Source organism: Cyprinus carpio, chromosome A18, assembly GCF_018340385.1.
Source record: "Cyprinus carpio isolate SPL01 chromosome A18, ASM1834038v1, whole genome shotgun sequence".
Lineage (NCBI taxonomy): Eukaryota > Metazoa > Chordata > Actinopteri > Cypriniformes > Cyprinidae > Cyprinus > Cyprinus carpio.
This window is the reverse complement of record NC_056589.1, coordinates 18,431,846-18,456,689: the sequence shown is the minus strand read 5'-3', so window position 1 is coordinate 18,456,689 and position 24,844 is coordinate 18,431,846. Positions and strand designations below refer to the sequence as shown.

The 24,844-nt window shown below is 38.8% G+C and overlaps 1 protein-coding gene across 1 annotated transcript in view; it reads left to right on the top strand.

Annotated features, from left to right (window-relative positions):
* The window catches only part of LOC109108845 (breast cancer anti-estrogen resistance protein 1-like), a 92,229-nt gene that overhangs the window by 18,984 nt on the left and 48,401 nt on the right, over positions 1 to 24,844 (top strand). The window lies entirely within an intron of this gene.

Sequence of the window (24,844 nt, the reverse complement as noted above, 5' to 3'; positions counted from 1 at the left end):
AAGGCTGTTTATGTTCCACGTGAAACCAAGTTTGCATAGCTACAGTGGAAGCATTTGCATTTATGTATTTGAGCATGTTTTGGGCCTAAAGGACTTTAAAAAGAGAACAGACCTGACTACAAATGTACTATATAATGATACATACTGTAGTGAGCGTGTGCTGAGCAGTGAGAACTGACACTCACTGTTAGCCAACAGGTCGGGACAAGCAGACTATCAAAGAAAACATTGCCGTAGGCAGTACATTCCTGAGGTTATGCTTACTTCTTGTGTTTTAAATCCTTCTGTCTGTTGTCCAGGCTCTAGTTTGTGTTCTGTGGTTTGATTGTGTCAGTAGGGTTGGTGGTCAGACAGTATGAATGGGAGCGTGATTATGTACAGTATGTGTGAGATTAGCAGGAACATAAAGCCTGTCAAGGGAGCACAGTTCAGGAAATCCTGCCATGGAGACAAACAGTATTCACAGGCATCGCTCATTGGCAAAAACACAGATGAAAGTTTGTTCTGTCCATGTATTATGTCCGCTTGCTTTAGGTATGCTTTTATAAATAGGTTTGTACATATTTTAGAAATGTGCAAAACTACATATTCTAGTATTTGTTTTGCCTGAATGACTAAAGAGTTCACCCAAAAATTGTGTTTTACTAACTTTCTTCTGCAGAACATGAAGGAAAATATTTTGAAGATTGTTTTGGTGAACTTTGACTTCCATTGCATGGACAAAAACAAACAAATGACATTTGACAGTAGTAGGTGTTTGTGTATGTTGTGTGTCCTTGTGTGTTTGCCTCCATCTGCAATTCTAATTATGTCAGATTGAAGTAGAGAAGTGTGGATAAATGAATTACACATAAAAAAATTCTGTCCCACAGAGTCAAAATTGGGCGAAACAGCATTGTGTGTAAATGATGCTTGTAATCGCTCACGGGGAGTGTGGTGTTGAGCTTTGCAGCGTGACGTGATTGGCCGATAGGAGTCTGGATGGGGTACTTTCGTAGGTGAGTTGAATCCTAATGAAATCGTGTCCCTTGAGTCTCAGTTTGTGTTGCTGACTCGGAAGTTGTGCAACCACGGATTTGTCATGTTACAGGTATTACATTGGAAAGTGCTTGGCATTTTGAGGAAAGGATTTGCATGCAATAAGCTGCTGCTAGCATGCGATGGGAGCCATGTCCAACCATTTGCTTTACGTCCAAGAGCTGATTGAAACAAGGATACAAGCAGTTGGCTGCATTATACCAGTCACAAAGAAAATGAACTGCTTGTCTAGATTTGTGTTTGGGATCATGGGAAAGATTTTAATCTGTCTGTTTGAGTGCATCCCTCTTTCTCTCTCTTGTCCATCGGTGAAGTGTCCATAGCCATTTAAAGTGATGGATGGAGGGTTGGTCTCTCTTTAAGCTGACTGGAGGTGACCTTCAAATTGCCACTGTTCTCACACTCTCAGGAATAACCCACCCCCTTCCCTCGCTCTCACTCACTCTGTCTCTCAAACACATACTGCTCTCCATCAGCTGAATGAGAATTGATTGGCACTCGTTTTAACAGTCTAAATCAGTTTTCCCACAATTCCATAAGTAATGTCATCATTCTAAAAATACACATACTGCTTCATTTAGTTAAAAGGATAGTTCACCCAAAATACATTCTGTCATCATTCCCTCATGTTCATGCTGTTCCAAACCATTACTACTTTCTATTTTTGTTTTGTGGAACACAAAAGAATATATTTTCTTGATGCACTAATTTTCATAAATCAGAATGAATCCAATTCGGATTCTTAAAGTTCTGTTTAAATGAATCCTAAACGTTGCCATACGATTCACATATTTCTTTACTTGCACTTAACATGTTTTCAGAACAAAACTTCAGCAAATACGCAGTGCCGAGTCGCCGCGTTCAGACCAGAGTAAGCCGGTGATAATTTCACAAGAGCTACCGTGACTATAATTCTGTCAGGACCATTATCATCAAAGCCAATTGACGCTTAGAATACAGTTTGGATTGGAGGTATGGTTCAGTTCTGGGCAAAATCTCCCTGCTCATCCATGGCTGTCATGAATGAGCAGGGAGTGCAGCAGTAACCCTCTTAGGGTAAAGAGAACACAACCAAATGTAGCAGATTTCGTTAATGTTTTTAATGACATTTTAGTGTAACATAATTTTTCATGATATGTTACAGGAAAATGAGGAACATCAGAAAGCCAAAGTCCTGATTGTGACGAAAGGAGGAGCTGGGGATGAAGGAGGGTAATTTGCTCCTGAGCAAGCGATAAAGCTGCTGAATAATACTGAATAGACTTTGTATAGGAATGGCGTGATAGGCATCATATTCCTATAGGTAGACATGGATTAGCCTTAAATAAACACACACGTTCATATGGCATAAAATATATGTAAACGACACTGCACATGTGCAAGGTATTTTTGAATCTGAGATAATAGTTAGATTTAAGCTTTAACATGGTAATTGTTTTTCCCCTGTTAATTGGATTTAATGTCTAGACCACCCCTTTCAACCCAAATGAAATTTCATTCAGATAAGCACTGTTGGATCGACTGAGGTGTTTTCATGAAGGATTTCAGTCCAATCTGATTATAAACACTTTAATTTGGATGCATGTAAATGTAGCTAATGAGTCAGATTGAAACAACACCGGACCCAACTGACTTTCATTTTATAGACATTCTTCATTCTTCAGTCCTCTTTTGCGGTTCACAGAAAAAAAGTCTTACAGGTTTGGAATGATGATGGCAATATTTGCATTTTTGAGTGAACTGTCTCTTTAAGAAAAGCTTGTTTGGTTTAAAACAGAAAGTGTATTGACCCTGCTGTGTGCATGCAGGCAACATGCTAAAATAGTTGTAGTGATGAATATATCTGAACACTGAACTGGCCATCTGGCGTCTGACTAAGAAAGTATGTTGTATATGTCTGTAGCACAAACTGTGTGGGATGAGTTGTGCTCTGAAGTTTAATTCTGAGGGTTAGCATGAGCATGAATAATGGTAATGCTTGTCTTAGCAAAAACTGTTAATCTCCTGCATATCTCCTGATCATCCTCGATTAAAGCATTAGTAGGAGACTCTATATATTATTCTGAGCTGGGGTATCTGAAGGGTTAGGATGTGGATCTCACACATTCTCACTTGTTCTCTGAGTGAGGTAACATGGCTGTTATTAATATGATTTAAGTAGGCCTGCTTTTCTAATTAGCCTACTCCACTTCCGAGAGGGTATAAAAAGCTTGTCTTTTCTCAGAGGAAACACTATTCCTTCTCTTCTCGTTTTTTTACTGTTCCCAACATGCACAGTGACGCTAATTCCAGCTGATGTGTGTGTGTGCCACAGACAAATGTGTTGATGTCTGTTGGTGTCTTGTTGTACTGTGCTTGAAATTACTGTTTTTATACTTGAAATGTATGTTTTTATAGTAGAATGACAGATTCTTTTGTCTTGCTAATGCTAATTTCATCGCCAGTGCTTTATGTATCCTAATTAGAATTGAATAATATTTTCAATAATTTCTTAATTTTTTTGTTACACATTACATATCTCTTTTTATTTGAAAAGTATCAAAAACAAATTAAGTCTTTCCATTCAAAAGTTTGAAGTTAGTAAGATTTTTTATGTTTTTAATAAATTTTTTATTAGTAATCAATCCATGAGTGTACCCATAAATGAATAAATTTGTCTTCATGTATGTCTTTGTATTTTTATATTTGTCATTTCCTCTGTCTACATGTGTTTTTTTGAGTTTGTGTAGATCTTTATAGTCAAATTTGTTGTTATTTGAGCTGCTTTTGCCCGCTGGGAGAGCTTGTCTGCGAGGTAATGGAACAAATAGCCGGACAGTGTCTGAGCTGTCAGTCTCCATGTCCTGGAGAGGAGACTCTCTATCTATCTCTCTCAATCTGTGTGTGTGTTTGTGTATAGGCAGCACATCTGACAACAAACAGACAGACTGGCTCATGGCGCTATTCTCTATTCCCCAGATCTACTCAGACAAACTCGCTGGCCCCACAGCCACAGGCTCACAGGAAGTGCCACAATCAGACTAGAGCAGACAGATTTCTGACCACTGTGTTATTGATAAGACCAGGGCTGGACTGGGACAAAAAATTGGCCCTGGCATTTTTTGGTCCAGGAGGCCCACCACCACTTCGATATATATGTACATACTGTAGCCTATATATATATATATATACCAGTCAAAAGTTTTTGAACAGTAAGATTTTTTTTTTTTTTTTAAAGAAGTCTTCTGCTCACCAAGCCTCCATTTATTTGATCCAAAATACAGGAAAAGCAGTAATATTGTGAAATATTTTTACTATTTAAAATATCTGTTTTCTATTTTAATATATTTTAAAATGTAATTTATTCCTGCGATTTCAAAGCTGAAATTTTTTAGCATTATTACTCCAGTCACACGATCCTTCAGAATTCATTCAAATATTCTGATTTGCTGCTCAAAAAACATTTATTATTATTATGTTGAAAACAGCTGAGTAGATTTTTTTTTCAGGTTTTTTTGATGACTAGAAAGTTCAGAAGAACAGCTTTTATCTGAAATATATATTTTTTTGTAACATTATAAATGTCTTTATTGTCACTTTTGATCAGTTTAAAGCATTCTTGCTAAATAAAAGTATTAATTTGTATCATTTCCCAAAAAAAATAAAATAAATAAAAATAAAATAAATTATACTGACTCCAAGCTTTTGAATGGTATATGTATAATGTTACAAAAGCTTTTTATTTCAGATAAATGCTGATCTTTGGATCTTTCTATTGGATCTTTCTTAAATTTTTGACTGGTAGTGAATGTATGTACTGTAGCCCATGTATCACACTCATCTTGTTTTGGATTAGAATAAAACGTCAAGTCTGACAATATCATGTCTTTTTTAATTTAAATCTAGCTTTATTTGCATTGGCCCATGGAAACCTTTATGAACACACTTGACTTGACATGGCCAAAAAAATTGTGGGGAATGAAGTTACATTTAAGTACAAAGTGTGTTTACGTATTCTACACTCATGGTGCGCGTGCACACATTAGGATAGGTTAGATGCCTGCCTCCGTTGCTAGTCCCTATCAAGTTTTTTGCCGATTCAACTACTTTCTTCTTCTCCTCCTGCCTGGCTCTTTGGCCCACATCACTTACCGCAGACCAAGCCTGTTCTTGATAAAGCTGCTGTAAAAATGTGGGAAAAGCTGATGAGGAAGAAGGTGGGGTGAAGCGATCTTTATATAGATGGAGCAAAATACTTTATCGCTCCATGTAGCGCATTGTGATTGGATGTTTACATTGTCAATACAGGAGACAAACCAATGGGCCACTGGCTGCTCGCTGTCCGTGCGTGATGGTCCTTGGCAAAAAAAAAAAAAAACCAACAAAACAAAACAAAACAAAACAAAAATAATTCTGTCAGCCCCTTAAGTGCATCGGCCCACCAAGGAAAATGCCCGGTATGCCGATTACCAATTCAGCCCTGGATAAGACCTTAGAATGTCATAATCCAGCAGTAATCTCATCGGCTGTATGGAAACCACTGCATAATGGTCTTTTGGGAGGGCTGGGCTTAAATATCATAGTGTATTGTATATCATATTGACGATATAGTATTTATCTCAGTATTTTTTTATTTTTTTTTTTGCCCTGAAAAGGCATTAATACTTTTTTTAATCAGTCTCTTGGACCGAACAGAGATTGTTGCCTGTTAGATTTAAAACATGTAATGCAAAGCATAAAATGATAGATAGATCTTGTTTAAATGCTAGGTTTTCTGTGAATATTTTTACATTTAATATAATATTTTTAAATGTAAACAAATCATTAACCTGATTTCTGTTACGCTATTGTTCAATAGTTTGGGGTCAGTAAGATTTATTTATTAAGAAAAAATGCAAGGCTGAAAAATTACAGATTCATCAAAGGTAAAAAATTTAGCAAAGAATCCTAACAAAAATATATAATGGTTTCCACAAAAATATTAAGCAGTTGTTTTAAGAAATGTTTCTTGAGCAACAGATTAGCATATGATTTTGAATGATCATGTGACACTAAAGACTGCAGAAACGACCATCACAGGAATAAATTAAATGTAAAAAATATATAGTTATTTGTAATTGTAATATTTCAAAATAATATTCTTTTACTGTATTTTGTTAAAATCAGCTTTCATGAGCATAAGAGACTTAAAAACATTTAAAAATCTTTCTGACCCAAATTTTGAAACAGTAGTGTATATTTTTTATATATCATCCATGCCTTTCTTTCAGTTTGCCCTCTAATGAATCATCAGTAGTCATCTATGTCTGCTATCCCTCCATCCTCTTCCTCCATTTCCTCAATCTCTTTCCCCCCCCTTTCTTCCCGTCGATGTTAATTGGAGTGGGCTGAAATGTATAGTGTGCGGACGGGCAGCATGTGCTGCTGAGTAGACATGTTTACCAACCTGTTTTTGGCAGTGTGATCAGCCATTTATTCTCCCACAAAGAACAGCATTCCTCTCTGGGGCCCCTTCAGCTCTGCAGCCCGATAAAGTATTTTAAAGCATTATCATCTGAAAATGAAAAGCTTTGGTAAGAGGCGTCCGGGTGAATGTGTTTCAGGAGAGCAGTGTTTCAGATCTGCCTGTGTGTGTGGCACAGATAAACACTGTGTTAATGTGAGTGATGAGCAGGGTCAGAGGTGAGGACGCATGCAGGATCAGCGTTGTGTGACCCGAGCTGATGGATGGTAGCAGGAGAATGTGGAACGAGTTGTTCCGAGTCTCTTATCAGAAGAACTGGACAAGTCTGATCTGTCTCCACTCCCTTTACTGCTACTCTCCTCTCCTCCTGCACTGTCCTCTGGGACTCATAACCATAGAAACATGGTCTGAACCTTAGGCCAGTGTCAATGTGGGGTGTATGTGCAGGAATTTTTGCAGAATATAGCCATTATAGTTATGCTGCGTTCCAGTCAAATTTGGATGTAAAATATTGACATGTAAAATGTCCAACTTCCAAAGTTGAAAAATGTAATCGTCAAAGACTCTACAGATGATGCTTAAAGAAACTAAATGGCAATGCTAGTAAAATTTTGTCAAATTTATGGATGTAAAAAATTACATATTTTTTTTTAGAATCATCTAGTCATTGAATTATCTTAATGACTAGTCAAGCTGACAGGGGGATGTCTTTTTTCATGACGTACTGGATGTTTGTGTGTATATGCACAACTTTACATTTACAGTACAAGTATTCACTACGATAGAATGTCTCTCTCTCTCGCTATATATATATATATATATATATATATATATATATATATATATATATATATATAGTATATGTGTTTAAAATATAGACTATTTTTTAATGCTTTTGAATAAAAGCCTCTTATGCTTTTTTTATTATAAATGTTGAAAACATTCTGCTTAATATTTGTGGAAGTGTGATACATTTTTTCAGGATTCTTTGATGAATAGAAATTTGAAAAGAACAGCATTTATTTGAAATCTATATTTGATATAATTTTATGTGTGTGTATATATTTGTATATAGATAGATAGATAGATAGATAGATAGATAGATAGATATTTTGAATAAATGTTGTTCTTTTGAACTTTCTATACATTCTATCTATATATAAAATATACCATTAAATTCAGGAAATATTCATTGTCAATAGAATATTCAAAAACCCTATATACAGTAGTCATCCTTAAATTGTAAAATCTGCAATAGTTTCAACATCCAAGTGCCGTTCTGTTACACATAATGATTACTTGACTGGAATGCTCTATATGTTGCTTTTAATGTCTTGTATATTTTGTATGTATATTTTAGTATCCCTCAGTCTAAGACTATCACATGTGATCTTACTTCCATTGATCAGTAATGGGACACAATGGTTCTGCTGGTTAGATTATACATATTGTACGACAGATTGTAAAATGTCACTCTAATTTGTCCTCAAGCCATTATCTGTCAAGCTTCTCCCAACCTTTTTATCCTTTCCTCAGTCCTATCTTGTCTTTTCCCTCTCATGGTCTCTAGTGACAGGGTTCTCTTTTGTCACTAGAGACCAGGGATGGAGCCTGACTTGGCGCTGATGATGCGTGAGTGTGGCCTAAGGCTGATGACATCATCAGATGTACATTTTTTTTTGGTATCCATTTCCTGATTTGTGCCTGTTCACAACTTTATCCTGGAGATCCTTTGACAGTGCCAATTGGTTGTTTGCTTCAGTTGCACTACCAAGGACTGAAGGCACCAACGAGAGCATTCTGATGAGCTGCATCACTGTGTGGTATGGCCTACAGGACATTTATGGAGCCTGTCTCACCCGTAAAGCACTCTGCATTGCAGGTGATCCCACCCACCCATCACAGTTTCTGAAGGACAGCTTCATTCATCAGGCTGTCAGGAAGCTGTACTCCCTCCCGACCTTGCCCCCCCTCCACTCTTTTTCCCCAGGCACCACTGAACTCTGAACCTCAGAACCCCCCCCCCCCGCCAGCTCCTACTAACACACTGTGCCCTGCACCAGACACTTTGTGCAGCACTGGTCAGCTCACTACCTCATTCAGCATTTAACTGACCTCATTCAACTACCTCTTCTGTCAGTTTAAATAAAGAACTGCTCTCTGAGATTTTTTGTCATTTTAATCAGACTGAATAAGCTCTTTTGCATTACAATCATTATATCTGCACTGTTTGTTTACATCACTGGTTTGCACTCTTATCTGCCATGTGCCTTGTGCTGCTTTACTAATCTTTTTGTACATGACCTTATTTGTATAGTTTTATTTTATATATTATCTGTATTTAATGTTCTACTGTTAGTGCTATCTGTATGCAGTGAGGGTCTGAGAGTAATGCAATTTCAATTCTCTGTATGTATGTACATGTGGAAGAATTGACAATAAAGGAGACTTGACTTGACTTGAAGTACTCAAGCTCTTTTCATGCTGAGATAATCAAAATGACCACAGCTGATCACAATTTTGTGTGCCATTGAGAAGGTGATTAGCTACACCTGATTGAGTAATTTTTTACGTGGGGGGGTGATCCTTTTTCCAACTCAGTGATTCTGTTTTTTTTTTCGTTTTTTTTCTGACATGTTGGTGTTATATCTTTCACTTGGATGTTATAAGTTGCACTGAGTAAATACAGCTGAATAAAACAAAAAACTGTGTCCCTCTTCAATTCAGGCTGCAAAGCAACAAAATGTGATTTGTAGGCCTCTGGCAGGAAGGAGATGTAAATTGTTGTGGATGCAGTAAGTGCAGAACGCTAGTGGCAATCATCATCTGGGCTTTTATGTTCATATGCCTCAGGATAAAGCTAAAAATTGCACCTGTTCATCGTAGGCTTTCTTTAGCACAAATATGACATGTATACTTTTATACTTTTGTTCCCTGAGGTACACATATTAAAAAAATAAAAATCTGTTGACGTTTTCAGTTAATATTTTGGTCTGTTTTTTTTTTTTTTTTTGGCCAAAACCAAAACATTTACAACGTATACGGATGAAAGTTTTGGCAGTGTATCTAGATTTCAGTGAATGTGTACTTCTAATTCTGTAATTTGGCAAACTTTTTAAATGAACTTGATCCCTGTCATGTATGATTACACTGTTTCGAGTTATCGAGGAAAGAGAGAGAGTGAGAGAAAGAATGTGCAGCTGTGTCAACAACAGGTTGATTCGTCAAAGCCGCTTCGCGTGTTTTACCTGTGCAGGCAGGAGCTGCATTGGACTGTCGCCCTGTTTCCACGGTGACCCCAATCAGAGAAGCATACTCAGTGCAGGCATGAAAACATGCAAAGCACAGGAAACACCCTGAGCAGCATACTTACATCTATGACTACATTTTGCTATAGGGTGAAAGTATCATGTGGACCTGTATTTTCCAAGTACGAATACACCAGAGCTGAGAGGAAAAAGTGTGAAAGGTGGAGTGTTTAGTCATAGAAACACATAGTAATTATTACATTGAACGATGTAATATTCCAGTGAGACAGAACAGGATCCAACAGGTCAGGAATGAGCCACGGCAGCAGGGAAGCCTCAGAGTGCACACTCGCACGCGTATGTGGACACATACTGAATATATTTGCATATTAATGCAGTCTTACAAGAGCATTCTCATTATTACTCCACTGCAGATGATTTGATTTAAACTGCCTTCTAAGATTTATAGCGTCACATGCAACATATACATTCATCTACTTTAGTAGAATTAGCACCAGGCTTAGTTGAACTAACCTTGTATAACCATAATTCCATAAATCTGTGCTTCATTATGCATTTTAAAATGATAGTTTCAATCCTAGATGCAACATTTCAGTTGTGCTACTAATAGCTGGCACATCTGAATCCAGTGTTTGTGTAACTTCCTGCACAAGAATTACAATGGGCAAAAATCTATGTGTGCTGTGCTTTCCTCAAAACATTTGATATTTACTCCATAAAAAGAATATCGTTCAGACGCTTATATGCATTACAATGAAAATGTATATAATTTATGCATGTATGCATGCAAGAATATGGGTGAATTTTTTATTTCATGCGGACTTTAAACAATGCAGTCAAATATCATAATCAAATATAGTTTAATATTTACTTGATTATGTCTAAAGATTTGGATTTGTTCTAGATCATAAGATGTGATGTTACAGTGTTTTGAAAGTCTGTCTTAAACCAGTTTTCTTAAGAGAAAACTTAATACAAAAACTATGCCTGTAAAGTCATTCAGAGTTTAAATGCTCATTAATATGCTGATAAAATTATATATCTATTATATTGCACTACAATTAATGATTTAATTAATATTTCTTTTATTTAATAACTGTATAAAAGTAATATGGGACTTGAGTAATATACTTATATTTTAAATAAAACGTGAGCACGTTATAGCATTGCCTCCCATACCTTAATGTTGTGTATGAGTGAGATACACCCCCAAACTGCATGGTTATCTTGAGCCTGTCATGTAGTCTGTTGCTCTGTGTTGCTGTGCTTCCTAAAGCACAGAGCGCTGTCATATTAAGGCTGATGTGATGTTTGTCAAAGCAGATGTCTCATCTCCTCCCCTCCCCTTCCAGGTGTTCTGTAAAATGTTTGACTGTCTGCAGGGGGCTTCAGCTGAGGTAGGTGCAGCATGGAGTGCAGGATAGTCAGAGATGGAGAGAGGGCTGATATCTGATTGCACGACTGATCGTAATATGGATCTAACAGCTGCTGACTGCACATGGCTGTTGTAGATTTGTTTAGCTTTTGTTTACAGTGAAGTCTCTTGGAGTGTGGAGCATGACGGTTCTGTTTTTATGTTGATGTATGTAGATACTTGACAGTTAACCACCAGTGACATCTTCTGATCCTTCTCTCCTTTCCGAACTCTCTTCTTTCCAGCTGATTTCTCTTAATTTACCATCCCTTTCTCTCTCTGGTTTTCATTCTCTCTCTGTTTACGGACCGTTACCCCTCTAATCGAGGCCCTGGCTGTGAGGAAACTCCCTCTCTAAATTAAACTGGAATTAGAAGCCCATCAGCAGGGCATTCTTCACTACTTAAACAGATCTTCATTCATTGCACTGTCTGCAGCTGTTAGCATATGTATGTGTGTGCTTTTTTTGTGTGTATTAGGGATGGGCATGAGTACCCAGAAGTGACAGCAATGATCAATAATGAAAACACAATAATTACGTGACTTGACTATGCTATGTACAGTATATATACATTTTAGGTCAGAAATGTTCAGATCAGTTGAAATTCAGTAACAACTATACACGCACCTGCTTTGTAAAACTGCAGTTAATTCCCTCATAAGACATAAAGTACACAATTATATATATTTCCAGATTTTCTTATCCTTTTTTGCTTAAAACAATGTTTGGAATAAGATGGATGAATATGAAGAATTATTAGTTTGTGTGTGTCTCTGTGTACTAAAAGTCAAGTTCACCAGCCCATTATAATGCCCTTGTTCTCCAGATCAGTGCAGTCAATTATCTCTGTCTCGCTGCTCTTTTGATACTGTAGATAGCATCTAGAAATTTAAACCCCTCATCTGCGGGATCTGGAACTCTTCTGGAGCATCACCTACTTCACACAGAGATGCAGGTAAGGAGTGACCATCAAGGCAGCAGTAGCGCCTCCTGCTGGATGGTGAAAGCACAGTATTGGCATGTTGGCATAACTCTCATTAATAACACACCCAGCAATCAAGTCTTCCTGATTGCTGCTCGTCACAGCCTGATCTCATGTCTAAACAGGGCGTGAAAATGGTATGAAATTTGTTTTATTTGGCCTCTTGTATTTTTAGACTGAAGTACTGGTGCCTCTCAAGGTCAAACGGAGGCATAACTTTACTAAATTGGAGAGCAGAGTATGTGTTTATGTGCGTATGCATGCTTTGGCATCAAGCTGAATGACATGTTTTTTTTCCCCTCTCTATTTATCTAACCACCAGCTCAGTGGGTCTGTAATGAGTTATTAACTGCTGGTCAGGCCTTTTATTTCCAGCACTGCAGGCAGCATTAGAGTAGGAGCCTATCAGGAATTGATGAGTCTCCGATGATCTCTAAGAAGCGTTAAAGGCACACAGAGCATCGCAGAGCAGCACAGATACTGATCTGCTCATTAAAGGCCATTATATTTACACACCGACATACCCACACTCATTTTTGGAGTGATTTACAATAAGTACATGTACCGTGGGGGTACTTGGGTACAAATTAATAAATTTGTATTTTTAATTTTTATATTTTATTATTATTTCAATTACAATGTTTATATATATATATATATATATATACATATATATGTGTGTGTGTGGTCATTATTTGAATTATATATATATATATATATATATATATATATATATATATAGGTATCATATTTTTATATATTGTATATTCAATAAATGTATTTATTATATTTGTATTATTCAATTAAATGTTTTATTTAATTTAATAAATATGAATAAAATCTGTTAAAAATATTGTTTTTGTTAATAAAATACAACTATGTTCTGGATTTTGTTTAGTTCCTTTTTTAGACAAATAAGATATGTGCAATTAATGCAAGGTTTGTACATTTGTGTGCATGACTGTCATTTTTAGTAAAAAAATAAGTGATTATAATGGTGTACTTGAGCTTACTGATGGGGCTATTGGGATACATAAAACAGAAATGGTTGTGAAAAATTTTAGTATGGATATGTCTAAATATGCTTTCACTGAGTCGAATTTTACACGCTGGAGAGCGCTTTGTGACCTTTGACCCCACTGCTCAACGATGTCATCATCAGAGAACAAGAGAGAACTCTGTCATCCAACCGTTTTCATTCTCCCATGCAAAATTGCTTACTGGGCTGTTAAATGCCTGGTATTTGGGGGATATTTGGCTTTGCCCCATCACCCACTGTCCCCCCTAATTTCTCAGCTGCATTCCAGACCCCTTGATAAATGGGTGTTGTATTTCAACGGCGTGCAGAGGGGTCAGCGACCCCACGCTGCACTGTACTTCAGCCAGGGTAAAGGATGTGCCCCCAGTGACTGGCTGGGAGGAGAGGTCTTGATGAATGGGTTTTGTATTCCCTAACCCACTGACAATACCACAACCCTTGAGACCCAGACATCACTGTATCTCAGAAAATCTGTCCGTCTCCATGAGCATTTGCCCTCTCCTCCAGTGGGCTAAGTGAGGTGTGTTAGATTATATGCTGTGGTGGATTGACAGCCACAAGAGCAATCCCTGCTCTCCGGTCTCACACACAGATCAATGTGATGTTTATCTGTAGGTCAGAGGAGTTAATAATTTCATCTGACCCGCCTGAACTCTATAAGCACCACTGCACTGCAGCGGGACTGACATAACTGTCCATGTATTACATGCTGCTGCTGTCTGATGATGTTAGAAGCATGAAATTCTTTCATAATTTCTGTTTTAAAGACACTCAGACACTGATTCATGTTCTGAGAATTGAGATCCAGGTGTGATCTTAAAGTGCTCTCATGCATGGCTCTCTGTTCTCACTGAAGCCTCATCAGTGTCTACTTACTGTAAGTTATGTGGTAGTGTGGTATAACGGTTGATAACAAAAAGGTTGGAGGTCCAAATTCTTCAACATGGGCGATCCATGAGCTACCATTGTTCCCTTGAAGTTCAGAACACTTAAACACAGGTTTTTCTAGGGGAATTGCTCATTTCTGAAAGTGGCTTTGGATAATGCTGTCAGATAAATTACCAGTTTAAGTTTTTTAATGGATCTCATACCAATAACTAGAGATCTGAGGGCCTTATGGCTGATATTATGCCAATATTTTATAGGCTTACAAAGCTTAATTTTAGCAATTGAGATGCATACAAAACTTCTGAAATTAAAAATAGGATTGAGTTAATTTTTTGGGTGATATCTATGATTATAATGACTTGATAGTAATGTAGCTTTTCTCAGTGTGCCACTCAAAATCTATAATGTAGATTGTAAAAAGGCTGTGGATCTGAAAGTTGAGAGAATGTGGCAGTGTACGGAATGGAAGGGACTGCAGAACTTGGAGTTGAAAGAAACCAGAGACTGCTTTTCAGACCTCATAACTGAACTCTGACCTCTCCCCCTTCATCTCAAGCTATTTTCATTATTAGTTATTTGCTGCTGTGGTTTCGCTCAGCCATCAGTTGTTTCAGCATGTCAAGCCATCTTTTAAGAATACATTTAAATAAGAGTCATTTCATGAAAGGACCTCCATTTTTGTCCACAATATTTGATGACATATTCAAATGTTTGGGGTCAGTAATATTTGTTTTGAAAGAAATGCATTATTTTTTCAGCAAGGATGCATTATACATTTATAATAATAATAATAATAATAAAGATTTCTATTTCAAATGAAAGCTGTTTATTTAAACTTTCTGTTCATGAAAGAATCCTAAAAAATATATTAGAAATCATATTAGAATGATTTTTGAAGGATCATGTGCCTCTGGAGACTGGTTGCTGAGAATTCAGTTTTCACATCATAGGTATAAATTACATTTTAAAATATATTATAATGGAAAACATTGTAAATATAGCAATATTTCATATTATTACTGTTATTACTGTATTTTTGATCAGTCTTGCAAACTTCTTAACATTCAAAAATTCGTACTGTTCAGTTTTCGTTTAAAACACACACAAACACACACACACACACACACACACACACTCACACACACACACACACACACACCAAACACACTCTCAAACACACTAACACACACCCTCACACACACACACACACACACACACACACACACACACACGTTTTAATTAAAACAAGATTATTTTTCTGATGTTTTCAAAATAAAAGTGAACTGCTATTATAAATGAAGTGACATTATTTATGTCTTCAGAGCCAAGTTCAAAGCATTCATAATTTACTTTTGTTTTATGCTTGGTAAAATTCGTCAAGCATAACATCTTCACTCAAACACATGAAATAGAAATAACATAATTTTACAGCAAAACATTTGTTGTGCTACTTATAGAAATGTTATATTTTTGAATGCTAATGACTGGAGCCCAAAAGCCTGATAACAGGGAGTGCAGCATCCATCACAAGTATCTTAACAGCTTGATTTATACAAACTTGTGATTCTATGTCTTGTGATTCAAGACATTCTATGTGTGATAAAGTATTTACAATATTACAGAAATGTACTATAAAAAAAGCCTCACGTTTTATTTAATGACTTTTTCGGCAAGCATCATGTCACCCTGGTACACCTCAGTGTATCATTGAAAATCTATATTTGACAGTAAAGAGTGGCATGAAGACTAATCAGATGAAATTAGACATGAGTCGGACGGCAGAGAGACTGGTAATGAGCTTACATTAGATGGCCTGTCAGCTCTGGCTGTGGTGGTCTTATCTCAACACTTCCCCAAGACCTCTGCTTATTGCCTTAGCCAGACACCTGGGACCCAGAGACTCTGTTTCTCACAATGACTCATTCATTTTCAAGGACAGAGAGTGAAACTTTGGATTCGCTGGGCCATACACGTGCAGTGAAACGCAGTAGACTAGAAGTAAACTAATGAAGCAGTGTATCAGGCAATTGAGTTTATATCAAACGTTTCTCATTCCCCACAGATAGCATCAAACAGCTGCCGCTTTCTGATTACAACTGCGCTTTTTATTGTTGAAAGCACATTTCTGAAAGTAGGAAATTGCAGCGATTCGTAAATAACCTTTCAGATAGTGAAGCTATTTGTAAGAGAGCATAGTAACACCGTTAATGTCTGGAAAGAGTATTACCTCACAGTTGTCCAGACAGATCGTTTGGAGGGAGGAGCATAATTAAAGCCGTTGTTGTGGAGACCCTTGTTCACTTGGGTTATAAGGATAAGGTGGGGTTACTTGGACAAACCCAGCCCATGGGAAAACGGTCCCCTTCCTGGAAGTGATGGTCGGAGAGAGTGGCGTTCTGCTAGGTTTAGCACCACATTCCTGCATTCCACTGAGAGGGGGAGGGGAGGCCGGCTAAGGCTACGTCTGTGTCCGTCTGAAGGAGATTTGTAGGATTTTTCGAAGTTCTTTGGTGTCTCACAGTGTGTGTTTGAGTGTCTGTGTTCATGCATATCTGATGGGTCTCTCTCTTTAATAGTTGTTTAAGAGGTTACTTGTCACTCTCTAGGTGCAGTTCTCACTAGATTCATGGATTAGTGTGTGTGACATAAGTACATAAGTTAGCTAAACCTGACAAAAACTACTTTAGGGAACGTCCTCAAAGGTAAAAAGAGTCATAAAGAAATAATATTCTTAAAATTAGTATTGTAAGGGTTTGGAGTGTGAAGTGACGTGACATTCAGCCAAGTATGGTGACCCATACTCAGAATTCGTGCTCTGCATTTAACCCATCCGAAGTGCACACACACAGAGCAGTGAACACACACACACACTGTGAACACACACCCGGAGCAGTGGGCAGCCATTTTTATGCTGCGGCGCCCGGGAGCAGTTTGGGGGTTCGATGCCTTGCTCAAGGGCACCTAAGTCATGGTATTGAAGGTGGAGAGAGAACTGTACATGCACTCCCCCCACCCACAATTCCTGCCGGCCCGAGACTCGAACTCACAACCCTTCGATTGGGAGTCCAACTCACTAACCATTAGGCCACGACTTCCCCTTGGGTTAGGGTTGTCTTTATGTAAATAATATTCTTAAAATTAGTATTGTAAGGGTTTGGATTAGGGTTAGCTTTATGTAAGTTCAGTTGTCAATGCTATTTATGTTGTGATATCATGGTATTGGTAAGTTCAAAATATTGGAGAAGGGAAGTAACATTTTCCACTTTCCAGTGGGATCCAGAAACCAGAGAGCATCAGAAAAACAGATTGAAATGAAAAATCAAATCCGGAATATCTAATTAACCAGCAGGATGCCCAGGTTCGATTTATTGCTCTCCTCCATCTTTCTCCTGGTTTTATTTGTGTGTGTGTATTGGGAGAGTAAAGGAGGAAGTGCTGATTGGAAGGCTTTCTGCATTATTGAAACCGTGTGAAGCAAACACACACACACACACACACACATACACACACACACACACACACACACACACACACACACACAGATTGTGAGGAATATTAATTTCACCAGCACACCCTGATTATGCTGAACTCTACATAATGCCATTTACTTTCTGCCACATTAATGCTAATCTTTTTTATTGCAGTGAGGATGAGAAAAGTGAACTAGTCGTCTAGTGCTGATGTTGTTCTCTCTCTCTGTGTGTGTGTGTGTGTGTGTGTGTGTGTGTGTGTGTGTGCTTGTTTTGCACATGCCATAAGTCTCATCCTTACAACTTTAGATTAAAAGAGAGGAAGACTGATTCACTTTGTGGTTTTTAATCATCTTAAAGTATTACCATGACTGATAAGAGGACGAATAATAATGAGAACCCAAATCTGTAAATGTATGTAGCGCCCCCTACCCTCTTCCTTGATGGGCGGAGCACCGGGTCCTAATAATGTGTCTCTCGACTTAACTAATTTACTTCCTTCCTGTTTTCCCCCCTGATCACCCTACTTAAATGAAAATGTTCAGTGATTATCTTTCTGCAACACTATTATATGAAATAAAAAAAAGGTAAGTTCTTGTCAATTAACAAGTGATTTTATTTAACAAAGACAGATGAAATAATGAAATATTGTAAAAAAAATAATAAAAATAAATAAATAAAAGAATTAAATGAAATTCTTAAATGTCTGTTGTGTATTTCCTTTCACACAAAATCACCTTTTATCCTCCTAGATCAGAAAGTCCAATATAATACTCAAATATCAGTATTCAATTTTGTATCTGCAAAAAATCTGTAATATAATCCCCTTTGGATCTATAATACAATCTCAAAACTCAAAATGCAGAATACACTCAGGGTAAATCAATGAGCAAATTAAACAACAAATATGTAATGTGGGCCCACACTCACTCTTAGCTTCAAAAACCCCAACCTGTCGCAGGCCTGTGTCGTTGCTTGAGAACGGTGTGGCCGTGAAAACCAACAAATGGCCTCTTCGCTCCAAAGAGCTAAATAAACCAACAAATGTACCTGTGTATTCCCGTTTCGGCACACGCGCTGTCCACCGATCACGTTAGACACTCCGTATGTGTCTGTAGTCTCACCAGCTGTCCGCTGAATGATTACGAATCCCGCGATGCCAGAGGAATTCTAAACCACGAGGGGATTTAGAACGCTATCTGGTTCCTCGTACTGTAGTCGTCTTCCTCGGAACGATTTATAAAACCAGATCCCGCGAATAGATTTTACTCAACGTAAAAGAAAAGATTACAGTGCACACAGCAGCAATAAAATAAGTCTGTTTAAACTCTTAGTGAAAGTATAACAAATGAAACAAATTACAGAAACGTTCTTTAACACTTTCTGTATACTAAATATACTCTTTGACCACTTAGTCAGCAGTTATTTGAGTATATTTTTCCCTCAGAATCACCAGAGGAAAAAATACGACATCTCTTTCCGATCTGCCTCAATCTTTTTTTCTCCCTCTACCAATCAGAATTATCAATACCCTCACATAGGCGGGAGCAAGTAAACCAATATCCAATCACAAATAAAAACATACATGCTGGTCAAACCCACATGTTGAGAGAGTACACCTCACATAAACTTTACCGTAATCTACATAACATTAGTTCAAGAGAAATGCGGCACACGTATATAACCACATAACAGTTATAACAGTTTAACCCTTGAAAGTCAGAAACATTTACATATTATAAATTACGCATTTAGGAGATAATAAATAACCCTAGCTGGGCTACACTCTCCCCCTCCTAATGTTCTCATGTCCCCATGAGTTTCTCTGTCCCCTACATATGCAATAGAGCTTTGAGTTTGTAGTCAGTACACCAATTAGCACATAAATTACATTTAGCTAAGGGATGACACCATACTGTGCTACATGAACTTTGTCTGGAAGGACTTTGAACAGTTACCACCATACCCCTATACGCTATTGTTAAGGGCCTATCTGTGGATTTCCCCAGTTCATCATAGCTTAATTTCTTCACAGGTTTCACTTCTCTCCTGGGACGGCGTTCTCTTCTCTCACTTTCCTCTACTCTTGATGTACTTCTGGGCAGATTGTCTCCACCCCCAAATCCTAGACCACCAATACATTCAGAAGCTGTTAAAGCATTACTCCCCTCTTCATGCTCTGTAAGGTCCTCTGTCACTTCCAAATGAGAAGGGGTTTGAGTAGCTTGGTATAGTACTGTGTCCCTATCCGACGCCAATGAAGAAATGAGCATTCTGTCAAATGATGGCTTTTGCTGAACTGGATAATATTCATCTATGCTATTTTCACTGTCAGACGCTATTACTTCAGACTCAATACCTTTTCCTCTCATGTCTTTGTTTTTCATCTGGTGTTTCTGTGTTTTCTGTTCAGCTTTAGACCTTGTTACCCTTTGTGTCGGAACTTCGCTTCTTGGATCAGGTAAGTTTACTCTCACACTTTCTCCTATAGGTAGCAAATGATCCCTGTGTAATGTTCTTATCCCTCCAGTACCCGCTTCTGGTTTCAGTCTGTAAACCGGCAAGTTTGGCAATTTCTCCTGAACAATATAAGGGAGGGAGTTCCAGCGATCCATTAACTTATGCTTCCCAGTTAATGCAAGATTCTTAATAAGTACTCGATCCCCCTTCTCCAGAATCTGATGTTTTACTCTACGATCATAGAGCCTTTTATTTCTCTGCTGTGTCTTCAGAGAATTTTCCATTGCTAGCTGGTATGCATGTTGTAAGTCTTTTTTCACACCCTCAACATACTGGTGATGTTTCAGACCACTCTCTCCTTCTGATGAAGTCCCAAATTGTATGTCCACCGGAAGCCGAGCCTCTCTCCCAAATAGCAGATAATACGGTGAGTACCCAGTTGTTTCATTTTTAGTACAGTTATACACGTGTACTAATTGGCTAATACTCTGACTCCATTTGCTTTTCTTGCCTGGATCTAGTGTTCCCAGCATAGAAAGAAGAGTGCGGTTAAACCGCTCAGGCTGTGGGTCTCCCTGGGGATGGTAAGGGGATGTTCTGGACTTACGAATTCCCAAGATTCCCAGCAACTCTTTGATAAGCTTGCTCTCAAAATCACGACCTTGGTCGGAATGAATGCGGGCAGGCAGACCATAATGCACAAAAAACTTCTCAACTAGAATTTTGGCAACGGTCAATGCTTTTTGGTCTTTTGCTGGATACGCTTGGGCATAGCGAGTGAAATGATCAGTCATTACCAGAACATTGCAAATCCCTTTAGAGTCTGGTTCAATGGAAAGGAAGTCGATGCAAATTAGGTCCATCGGTCCACTACTGGTGATATGATTCAGGTAAGCAGATCTTTGGGGTAATGTTTTCCTTGCAATGCATCGTCCGCAATTTTTTACATACTGCTCCACTTCTGTACTCATACGTGGCCAATAGAAACGATTTCTACACAGCTCTGTGGTCTTCTCAATTCCAAGATGACCAGACTCATCATGAAGAGAATGCAATACTTGAAATCTGTATTCTTTTGGGAGAACTAACTGTTGAATCTCCTTTCCGCAGGGGCTCTTAATGACTCTATACAACAGATTGTGGCGAATCACTAATTTGTCTCCCTGTTGTCTCAACAGAGATTCAGGAAGAGTCGAGTTCTTAGTAGCTGTGAGTGCTTTCCCTTTTTTGACTTCTTGTCTCACCGGTCCAATGATGGAGTCCTGCTCTTGAGCGACTTGCAAGTCTAAATTGGACAACTGCGTCTTATGCTCCAGTTCCAACTGTATAGGGCAGACATATGCATAAGGAATACTTTCTGAAGGAATCCCTAACTGATCTACTAGCCTTCTGCATGATTCTGCATCAGAAGTAGTATCTGCAAGCTGACAGATAGCCTTCACACCTGACCTTGGGATGTCAATCCATTCAGCTGGCACATCTGTGGACATAGGATATCTTGACAAGATGTCAGCATCTATGTTGTGTCGACCCGGTTTGTACTGGAGATCAAAATCGTAAGTGGCTAGGGCAGCCAACCACCTATGACCCGTGGCATTTAGTTTAGCACTTGTTAACACATAAGTCAAGGGATTGTTATCAGTCTTAACCGTGAATTTTGCGCCGTACAAATAATCATGAAATTTGTCAACTATTGCCCATTTTAATGCTAGAAACTCCAATTGGTGTATCGGGTAATGCCGCTCAGCTGTACTCAATTTTCGGCTTGCATATGCAACTGGCCTTAACCCTTCTGGGTATTCCTGGTTCAGTACAGCTCCCAGTCCACTCAAACTTGCATCCACATGTAATATGTACGGCTTAATGGGATCCGCATACGCAAGCACTGGAGCATGTGTGAGGCAATGAATAATGTGATGGAAAGCATCTGTGCAAGCCTTATCCCATCTTTCACCAAATGGCTCAGATTCTTGGTAGTATTTTCTGTTTGGTGCCGTTTGGCGTTGACCCTTTACAGGAGGATACCCTTTAGTTAACTCAGTCAATGGTCTTACTATCGCAGAGTAGTTCTTGATAAATCTACGGTAAAACCCACAAAATCCAAGAAAAGATCTCAAAGACTTCAAATCAATGGGCATTTTCCAGTTAATGACAGCCTTCACCTTTTCAGGATCTGGAGATACTCCTGCTGCAGATACAACGTGCCCCACATAATTTACTTTCGGCTGACAGAATTGACACTTGTCAATGGACACTTTTAGACCGTACTCTTGTAGTCTATCCAGCACTTTCAACAGCCTCTCTTCATGTTCTTCTAACGTCCGTCCAAAGACAATAATATCATCCAAGTACACGATAACTTGGAGGAGATTCATGTCTCCAACAGCCTTTTCCATTAGGCGTTGAAAAGTGGCTGGAGCCCCAGTCACACCCTGTGGCATACGTTCAAATTGGTAGAAGCCCAGAGGACAGATGAACGCAGTCTTCTCTTTGTCCTCCTCAGCCATCTCAATCTGGTAATATCCACTGCGTAAGTCTAAGACAGAAAACCACTTACTCCCTGACAAACAATCTAAAGCATCCTCTATCCTAGGGGTTGTGTATTGATCAGGGATGGTTCTGGCGTTTAATGTCCGATAGTCAATACACATTCGGATGGCTCCATTCTTTTTCCGGGCTATGACTATTGGAGAAGCATACGGACTTCTGGATTCCGTTATAATCCCGGCTGCCAGTAGGTCTTTCAAATGCCGCCTAACATCATCGATGTCTGCTGGTGCAATTCTTCTGGATCGCTCACGAAAGGGTCTACAATCATTTAGTCTTATGGTATGTTTCACATCTTTAGCTCTCCCTACATCCCATTCGGTCACAGAAAACACCATTCCTCGCTCCGACAGCTTCTCTCTCAACCTTGCTTTCCAATTGGCTGGAACTGGCGAGTCACCAAACTTAAAGATTTTTGGGTCTAATCTCTTGTGCCCAGTCTGAACTCCTTGCGCTACTATGACAGTGTCAGTGGGAAATACTTTGGCTATCACCGTTCCCACGGGTATGGTGATATCTCGGGAGGTATCATTGCACACCAGTAGTTTGAAACTATCTACATTCATGTCGGAAGAATGAAGTACAGTAGGTGGAACAAGAATTCCAGCTGGAAGTTGGCTATCCTTGGATGCTTCAAGAAGAAAAATGTCTTTCCTCAGTTGTTTCTCCATTTCTACCTTGCACACTGCATACCGCTCACCTCTTGATGGTATGGTTAACCCTCCTGGTCCAGTCCACAATATTTGTCCCTCATCTGATTCTGAGACTTCCACTCTCCCTTTGATCTGGGCCACAGGTAATTTAAACAATTCTGATTGGATTCTCAAGGAGTAGGCTTTATTTGAAACACTAGAGGCTGGATTGAGCGAAGTCAGTCGCTGGAAGAAGTTTGCATTAGTTCCAATGATAACCGGAACCTGCTGAGTTCCTGGTGGTTCCGGGCAAACCAATGCCAAGATGGAAACGGTCTCTGCTTCACCAGTGAGTGTAGCAGGAAAGGAGACATCTACCACTATGTAGCCCTTATAAGGATAACTTGATTCACTTAGTCCCCAAATAGACAATCCAGTCAGTGGTTGAATAGGAACTGGGGATAAGTATTTGGAATACCATTGTTCAAAGACAATAGTGACCTGCGAGCCATTATCAAGAAGGGCTGTACATGGGCATCCATTCACCTTCACAGGAATGTTAGAAACGGGACCCACTAGTCCTCTGGGAAGAGAGTTTGCTTCATTGCTGTTCATTTCACTCTGATCAAAGGAACAATTAAAACTATTGGCAGAAACAGTGTTTCCGGTCGATCTACTTCTCTCAGATTTAGCTTGCCGGAGAGAGCGCACTAGTTTCTGTATCACTAGCGTGGTATTTTCTGGAGCTTTACATTTTGTCGCAATGTGCCCATCCTCTCCGCAGCGGTAGCAGAACAAATCTTCTCTATTCTTTGAGGATCTTCCCTGATTTCGAAACTGGACTGGCTTCGGATTCGACACGTCCTGTGGTGACTGCTTAGTAGAGCTCACATTCATCACTGAGAGTTGCTCTTGTAACTTCTGAACCTGCTTTTTTAACAATTGCACCTCAGACTCTTCCTGAACTTCCACCCTTTTCTTAACATGTTGGTCTCTAGACTCCACTCTCAATGATGCAACAGGTTTCTTCTCAGAATCGCCTTCCACTCTGGACCTTAACTCCTGTATTTCTTCACGTAATTGTTCCACCACAGAAGAGCTCAGTTTGTCATCAGTCCTCAGATGAATGGGCTTTACTGAGGTTTTGATCTTATGACGGGTAGCTTCATTCTCCTCTGCTTCCTTAATTTCGTTCAGTAAGGCTAAGAAATTAGGTGGTTGTTCTTTCCTTTCCCTGAGTCTCAACTGCAGCAGCATAAGGTCTGCTTCCACAGCTCCACGGATCAATTGTTCAATCCTCACGCGGTCCATCAACTGTGGGGCCAATCCTCCTCTTTGGACCACTTTAGTTAAAGATTTCTCTAATCGTCTCAGAAAATCAGACAACGCCTCTCCTGATGATTGACGAAGAAGACGGAAAGCAAAGTAAAGATCCTCTCCAGATTCAAATGTCCCAAACGTATTCTCCAAAGCATCCAGATACTGCAAAGCACTAGCATCAGGACTTGAAAATCTGACAGCCTTAACAATATCCAAGGCTGGGCCTTTTAAACATTCCATTATTCTTCTTCTTTTTTCTCTTTCAGAACATTCGCACTCTACAGTCATCAACCTGGCTTGTTCCATCCAGTTTTCCAAACTTTCCTCTCCTGTGGGAGTGG